The sequence below is a fragment of the Cherax quadricarinatus genome, chromosome 86 (assembly GCF_038502225.1).
Source record: "Cherax quadricarinatus isolate ZL_2023a chromosome 86, ASM3850222v1, whole genome shotgun sequence".
Taxonomy (NCBI): domain Eukaryota; kingdom Metazoa; phylum Arthropoda; class Malacostraca; order Decapoda; family Parastacidae; genus Cherax; species Cherax quadricarinatus.
The window spans coordinates 5,021,955-5,029,454 of record NC_091377.1 but is presented as its reverse complement, the minus strand read 5'-3'; positions in this window follow the sequence as shown (position 1 = coordinate 5,029,454).

Sequence of the window (7,500 nt, the reverse complement as noted above, 5' to 3'; positions counted from 1 at the left end):
CACGGTGTTCAGTTGTAACCTTGACTCACGGTGTTCAGTTGTAACCTTGACTCACGGTGTTCAGTTGTAACCTTGACTCACGGTGTTCAGTTGTAACCTTGACTCACGGTGTTCAATTGTAACCTTGACTCACGGTGTTCAGTTGTAACCTTGACTCACGGTGTTCAGTTGTAACCTTGACTCACGGTGTTCAGTTGTAACCTTGACTCACGGTGTTCAGTTGTAACCTTGACTCACGGTGTTCAGTTGTAACCTTGACTCACGGTGTTCAGTTGTAACCTTGACTCACGGTGTTCAGTTGTAACCTTGACTCACGGTGTTCAATTGTAACCTTGACTCACGGTCTTCAGTTGTAACCTATACTCACGGTGTTCAATTGTAACTTTGACTCACGGTGTTCAATTGTAACCTTGACTCACAGTGTTCAATTGTAACCTTGACTCACGGTGTTCAGTTGTAACCTTGACTCACGGTGTTCAGTTGTAAACTTGACTCACGGTGTTCAGTTGTAACCTTGAGTCACGGTGTTCAGTTGTAACCTTGACTCACGGTGTTCAATTGTAACCTTGACTCACGGTGTTCAATTGTAACCTTGACTCACGGTAACCTGTGTTCAGTTGTAACCTTGACTCACGGTGTTCAGTTGTAACCTTGACTCACGGTGTTCAGTTGTAACCTTGACTGACTCACGGTGTTCAGTTGTAACCTTGACTCACGGTGTTCAGTTGTAACCTTGACTCATGGTGTTCAGTTGTAACCTTGGTTGTAACCTTGACTCACGTGTTCAGTTGTAACCTTGACTCACGGTGTTCAGTTGTAACCTTGACTCACGGTGTTCAGTTGTAACCTTGACTCACTGTGTTCAATTGTAACCTTGACTCACGGTTTCAGTTGTAACCTTGACTCATGGTGTTCAGTTGTAACCTTGGGTGTTCAGTTGTAACCTTGACTCACGGTGTTCAGTTGGTGTTCAATTGTAACCTTGACTCAACCTTGACTCACGGTGTTCAGTTGTAACCTTGACTCACGGTTCAGTTCACTCACGTTGTAACCTTGACTCACGGTGTTCAGTTGTAACCTTGACTCACGGTGTTCAGTTGTAACCTTGACTCACGGTGTTCAGTTGTAACCTTGACTCACGGTGTTCAGTTGTAACCTTGACTCACGGTGTTCAGTTGTAACTTTGACTCACGGTGTTCAGTTGTAACCTTGACTCACGGTGTTCAATTCCTAAGCCTTAATTTAAGATGTCTAATATCTTATCTCTGATAGACGGTCTTTAGCATCCTAGCGTTCATCTCCAGCTCATGTACTCGCCCAATTCATGTACTCGTCCAATTCATGTACTCGTCCAATTCATGTACTCGTCCAACTCGCTCTTTAAGCTAAGTATTTACTTACAGATTTTTCCTTTGTTTTTCCTTATACTCACAAATCCTGCTAAAACCAGCACTCGGCCAACACCCGACCAACACTCCCGACCAACACTCCCGACCAACACTCCCGACCAACACTCCCGACCAACACTCCCGACCAACACTCCCGACCAACACTCCCGACCAACACTCCCGGCCAACACTCCAGGCCAACACTCCCGACCAACACTCCCGACCAACACTCCCGACCAACACTCCCGGCCAACACTCCCGACCAACACTCCCGACCAACACTCCCGACCAACACTCCCGACCAACACTCCCGGCCAACACTCCCGACCAACACTCCCGACCAACACTCCCGACCAACACTCCCGACCAACACTCCCGACCAACACTCCCGACCAACACTCCCGACCAACACTCCCGGCCAACACTCCAGGCCAACACTCCCGACCAACACTCCCGACCAACACTCCCGACCAACACTCCCGACCAACACTCCTGACCAACATTCCCGACCAACACTCCCGGCCAACACTCCAGGCCAACACTCCCGCCCAACACTCCCGACCAACATTCCCGGCCAACACTCCAGGCCAACACTCCCGACCAACACTCCCGACCAACACTCCCGACCAACACTCCCGGCCAACACTCCAGGCCAACACTCCTGACCGTGTTAACACTCCCGACCAACACTCCTGACCAACATTCCCGACCAACACTCCCGACCAACACTCCCGACCAACACTCCCGACCAACACTCCCGACCAACACTCCCGACCAACACTCCCGACCAACACTCCCGACCAACACTCCCGGCCAACACTCCAGGCCAACACTCCCGACCAACACTCCCGACCAACACTCCCGACCAATACTCCCGGCCAACACTCCCGACCAACACTCCCGACCAACACTCCCGGCCAACACTCCAGGCCAACACTCCCGACCAACACTCCCGACCAACACTCTCGACCAACACTCCCGGCCAACACTCCAGGCCAACACTCCCAACATCTAATCAACGTGATTTGAAAAGAGAAAGCATTAGATATAGCAGCGAATAGGCAAATCCACACCACATATGTCTATGGCTATAAAATCAGACATGTATATCGAAGCCAAAGGCACCCCGCTGCTATTCATTGAATTTACAGCGCCTTAAAAACCATTTATCGCTGGTTACGGTTCTGTTTACCAGCGTTTCCAATACACTTGTTATGCATTTTTCTCAGAAATATACATCGGGAGTCTGAAGGTCTGCTGCAACCTGGCAGAAGATTCTCCCTATGAGCTCTCTTATGGGGGATATTGTGGCTATGTTGGTTTTCTTTAAGGGAGGAGAAGATTCTCCCTATGAGCTCTCTTATGGGGAATATTGTGGCTATGTTGGTTTTCTTTAAGAGAGAAGATTCTCCCTGTGAGCTCTCTTATGGGGAATATTATGGCTATGTTGGTTTTCTTTAAGGGAGGAGAAGATTCTCCCTATGAGCTCTCTTATGGGGAATATTGTGGCTATGCTGGTTTTCTTTAAGGGAGGAGAAGATTCTCCCTATGAGCTCTCTTATGGGGAATATTGTGGCTATGTTGGTTTTCTTTAAGGGAGGAGAAGATTCTCCCTATGAGCTCTCTTATGGGGAATATTATGGCTATGTTGGTTTTCTTTAAGGGAGGAGAAGATTCTCCCTATGAGCTCTCTTATGAGGAATATTGTAGCTATGTTGGTTTTCTTTAAGAGAGAAGATTCTCCCTGTGAGCTCTCTTATGGGGAATATTGTGGCTATGTTGGTTTTCTTTAAGGGAGAAGATTCTCCCTGTGAGCTCTCTTATGGGGAATATTGTGGCTATGTTGGTTTTCTTTAAGGGAGAAGATTCTCCCTGTGAGCTCTCTTATGGGGAATATTGTAGCTATGTTGGTTTTCTTTAAGGCAGGAGAAGATTCTCCCTATGAGCTCTCTTATAGGGGATATTGTGGCCATGCTTACTTTCTTTATTGTCAAGTCAGCATGTGGTTCACTGTTATTTTTTTCAATTTACACTTCAGTTCGAAAGTCGGTGTACAGGCACTGTACTCTTAAAGTTCAACTGTGTATCGTCCAGCACTGTATCTGCTACTCAGAGACACACTCAGACAGCGTCACCTCGTCCAGCACTGTATCTACCACTCAGAGACACACTCAGACAGCGTCACCTCGTCCAGCACTGTATCTACCACTCAGAGACACACTCAGACATGGTCACCTCGCCCAGCACTGTACCTACCACTCAGAGACACACTCAGACATGGTCACCTCGCCCAGCACTGTACCTACCACTCAGAGACACACTCAGACATGGTCACCTCGTCCAGCACTGTACCTCCCACTCAGAGACACACTCAGACAACGTCACCTCGTCCAGCACTGTACCTACCACTCAGAGACACACTCAGACAACGTCACCTCGTCCAGCACTGTATCTACCACTCAGAGACACACTCAGACATGGTCACCTCGCCCAGCACTGTACCTCCCACTCAGAGACACACTCAGACAACGTCACCTCGTTCACCACTGTATCTACCACTCAGAGACACACTCAGACATGGTCACCTCGTCCAGCACTGTATCTGTGACTCAGAGACACACTCAGACAACGTCACCTCGCCCAGCACTGTACCTCCCACTCAGAGACACACTCAGACATGGTCACCTCGTCCAGCACTGTACCTCCCACTCAGAGACACACTCAGACAACGTCACCTCGCCCAGCACTGTACCTACCACTCAGAGACACACTCAGACAACGTCACCTCGCCCAGCACTGTACCTACCACTCAGAGACACACTCAGACAACGTCACCTCGCCCAGCACTGTACCTACCACTCAGAGACACACTCAGACATGGTCACCTCGCCCAGCACTGTACCTACCACTCAGAGACACACTCAGACAACGTCACCTCGTCCAGCACTGTACCTCCCACTCAGAGACACACTCAGACAACGTCACCTCGTCCAGCACTGTATCTACCACTCAGAGACACACTCAGACAACGTCACCTCGTCCAGCACTGTACCTCCCACTCAGAGACACACTCAGACATGGTCACCTCGCCCAGCACTGTACCTCCCACTCAGAGACACACTCAGACATGGTCACCTCGCCCAGCACTGTACCTCCCACTCAGAGACACACTCAGACATGGTCACCTCGCCCAGCACTGTACCTCCCACTCAGAGACACACTCAGACAACGTCACCTCGCCCAGCACTGTACCTCCCACTCAGAGACACACTCAGACAACGTCACTTCGCCCAGCACTGTACCTCCCACTCAGAGACACACTCAGACAACGTCACCTCGTCCAGCACTGTACCTCCCACTCAGAGACACACTCAGACAACGTCACCTCGTCCAGCACTGTACCTCCCACTCAGAGACACACTCAGACAACGTCACCTCGCCCAGCACTGTACCTCCCACTCAGAGACACACTCAGACATGGTCACCTCGTCCAGCACTGTACCTCCCACTCAGAGACACACTCAGACAACGTCACCTCGCCCAGCACTGTATCTCCCACTCAGAGACACACTCAGACAACGTCACCTCGTTCTTCAGATGTTGGTACAAACCCACAATTCTCACAGCTAAGAATCACATTCATTACTCGGAAAAAATGGACCATGTACATGCCATCCAGCAGTGACCTCCCTCTTATGTGTTTCAATATATTTCGTCTTTTTCAAAGTATTTTTAGGATTTTTTCTTTTTACAAATTTGATGTCTGTTTGTTAGTTAAGAGTGAATCTCTCTGTACAAAAATTAAGTTGGAGATAATTCATCAATACAAATTAGAGATAATTCATCAATTGGAGATAATTCATCAATTGGAGATAATTCATCAGTTGGAGATACTTCATCAATTGGAGATAATTCATCAATTGGAGATAATTCATCAATTGGAGATAATTCATCAGTACAAATTGGACAACTTTTCGGTCCATTCTGGATCATCATTGTGGACCGAAACGTTGTCGAAGGATTTATCTCTGATTAATAACTTTTTGGGGGAATTATTCCAACCAGGGTAAATAAATAAATAGCAACGCTCTTCTTGCCGAATATGGCAAGCGAAAATTTGTGTACGCAATAATTTCGCGAAAATTCATTCTGAACCTAAGGAAAAAAATTTATTTAATTGTGTTTGTTTATTATTAAATTATTGTAAACTTATCTAAAATATATTTAGTTGGATTAGGTAAAATTAAATTACGCTTGTTATAATAAGGTTAGGTAAGTTTTCTAAGGTTCTTTTGGTACATGATTATTATTTTTTACATTAACATAAATGAAAAAATATATCTTTAAATGTATACGAGAAAATTTTAGTAAGGACACCACACACACACACACACACACACACACACACACACACACACACACACACACACACACACACACACACACACACACACACACACACACACACACACACACACACACACACACACACACACACACACACACACACACACACACACACACACACACACACACACACACACACACACACGCACACACACACACCCGTGACGAGCGGGGTCCCACAGGGGTCAGTTCTAGGACCAGTGCTATTTTTGATATATGTGAACGACATGATGGAAGGAATAGACTCTGAAGTGTCCCTGTTCGCAGATGACGTGAAGTTGATGAGAAGAATTAAATCGGATGAGGATGAGGCAGGACTGCAAAGAGACCTGGACAGGCTGGACATGTGGTCCAGTAACTGGCTTCTCAAATTCAATCCAGCCAAATGCAAAGTCATGAAGATTGGGGAGGGGCAAAGAAGACCGCAGACAGAGTATAGGCTAGGTGGACAAAGACTACAGACCTCACTCAGGGAGAAAGACCTAGGGGGTGACCATAACACCAAGCACGTCAACGGAGGCACACATTAACCAAATAACTGCTGCAGCATACGGGCGCCTGGCAAACCTGAGAATAGCGTTCCGATACCTTAATAAGGAATCGTTCAAGACACTGTACACTGTGTATGTTAGGCCCATAATGGAGTATGCAGCACCAGTCTGGAACCCACACCTGGTCAAGCACGTCAAGAAGTTAGAGAAAGTACAAAGGTTTGCAACAAGGCTAGTCCCAGAGCTCAGGGAAATGTCGTACGAGGAAAGGTTAAGGGAAATCGGACTGACGACACTGGAGGACAGAAGGGTCAGGGGAGACATGATAACGACATACAAGATACTGCGGGGAATAGACAGGGTGGACAGAGATAGGATGTTCCAGAGAGGGGTCACAGGGACAAGGGGTCACAACTGGAAGCTGAAGGCTCAGACGAATCACAGGGACGTTAGGAAGTATTTCTTCAGTCATAGAGTTGTCAGCAAGTGGAATAGCCTAGCAAGTGAAGTAGTGGAGGCAGGAACCATACATAGTTTTAAGAAGAGGTATGACAAAACTCAGGAAGCAGAGAGAGAGAGAGGACCCAGTAACGATCAGTAAAGAGGCGGGGCCAGGAGCTGAGTCTCGACCCCTGCAACCACAATTAGGTGAGTACAATTAGGTGAGTACACACACACACACACACACACACACACACACACACACACACACACACACACACACACACACACTATTCCAGAAAATATTAACAACTTGACCTTTCCAGCCATCCCAGACACCCAACACCAGCACTCAGCCATCCCAGACACCCAACACCAGCACTCAGCCATCCCAGACACCCAACACCAGCACTCAGCCATCCCAGACACCCAACACCAGCACTCAGCCATCCCAGACACCCAACACCAGCACTCAGCCATCCCAGACACCCAACACCAGCACTCAGCCATCCCAGACACCCAACACCAGCACTCAGCCATCCCAGACACCCAACACCAGCACTCAGCCATCCCAGACACCCAACACCAGCACTCAGCCATCCCAGACACCCAACACCAGCACTCAGCCATCCCAGACACCCAACACCAGCACTCAACCATCCCAGACACCCAACACCAGCACTCAGCCATCCCAGACACCCAACACCAGCACTCAGCCATCCCAGACACCCAACACCAGCACTCAGCCATCCCAGACACCCAACACCAGCACT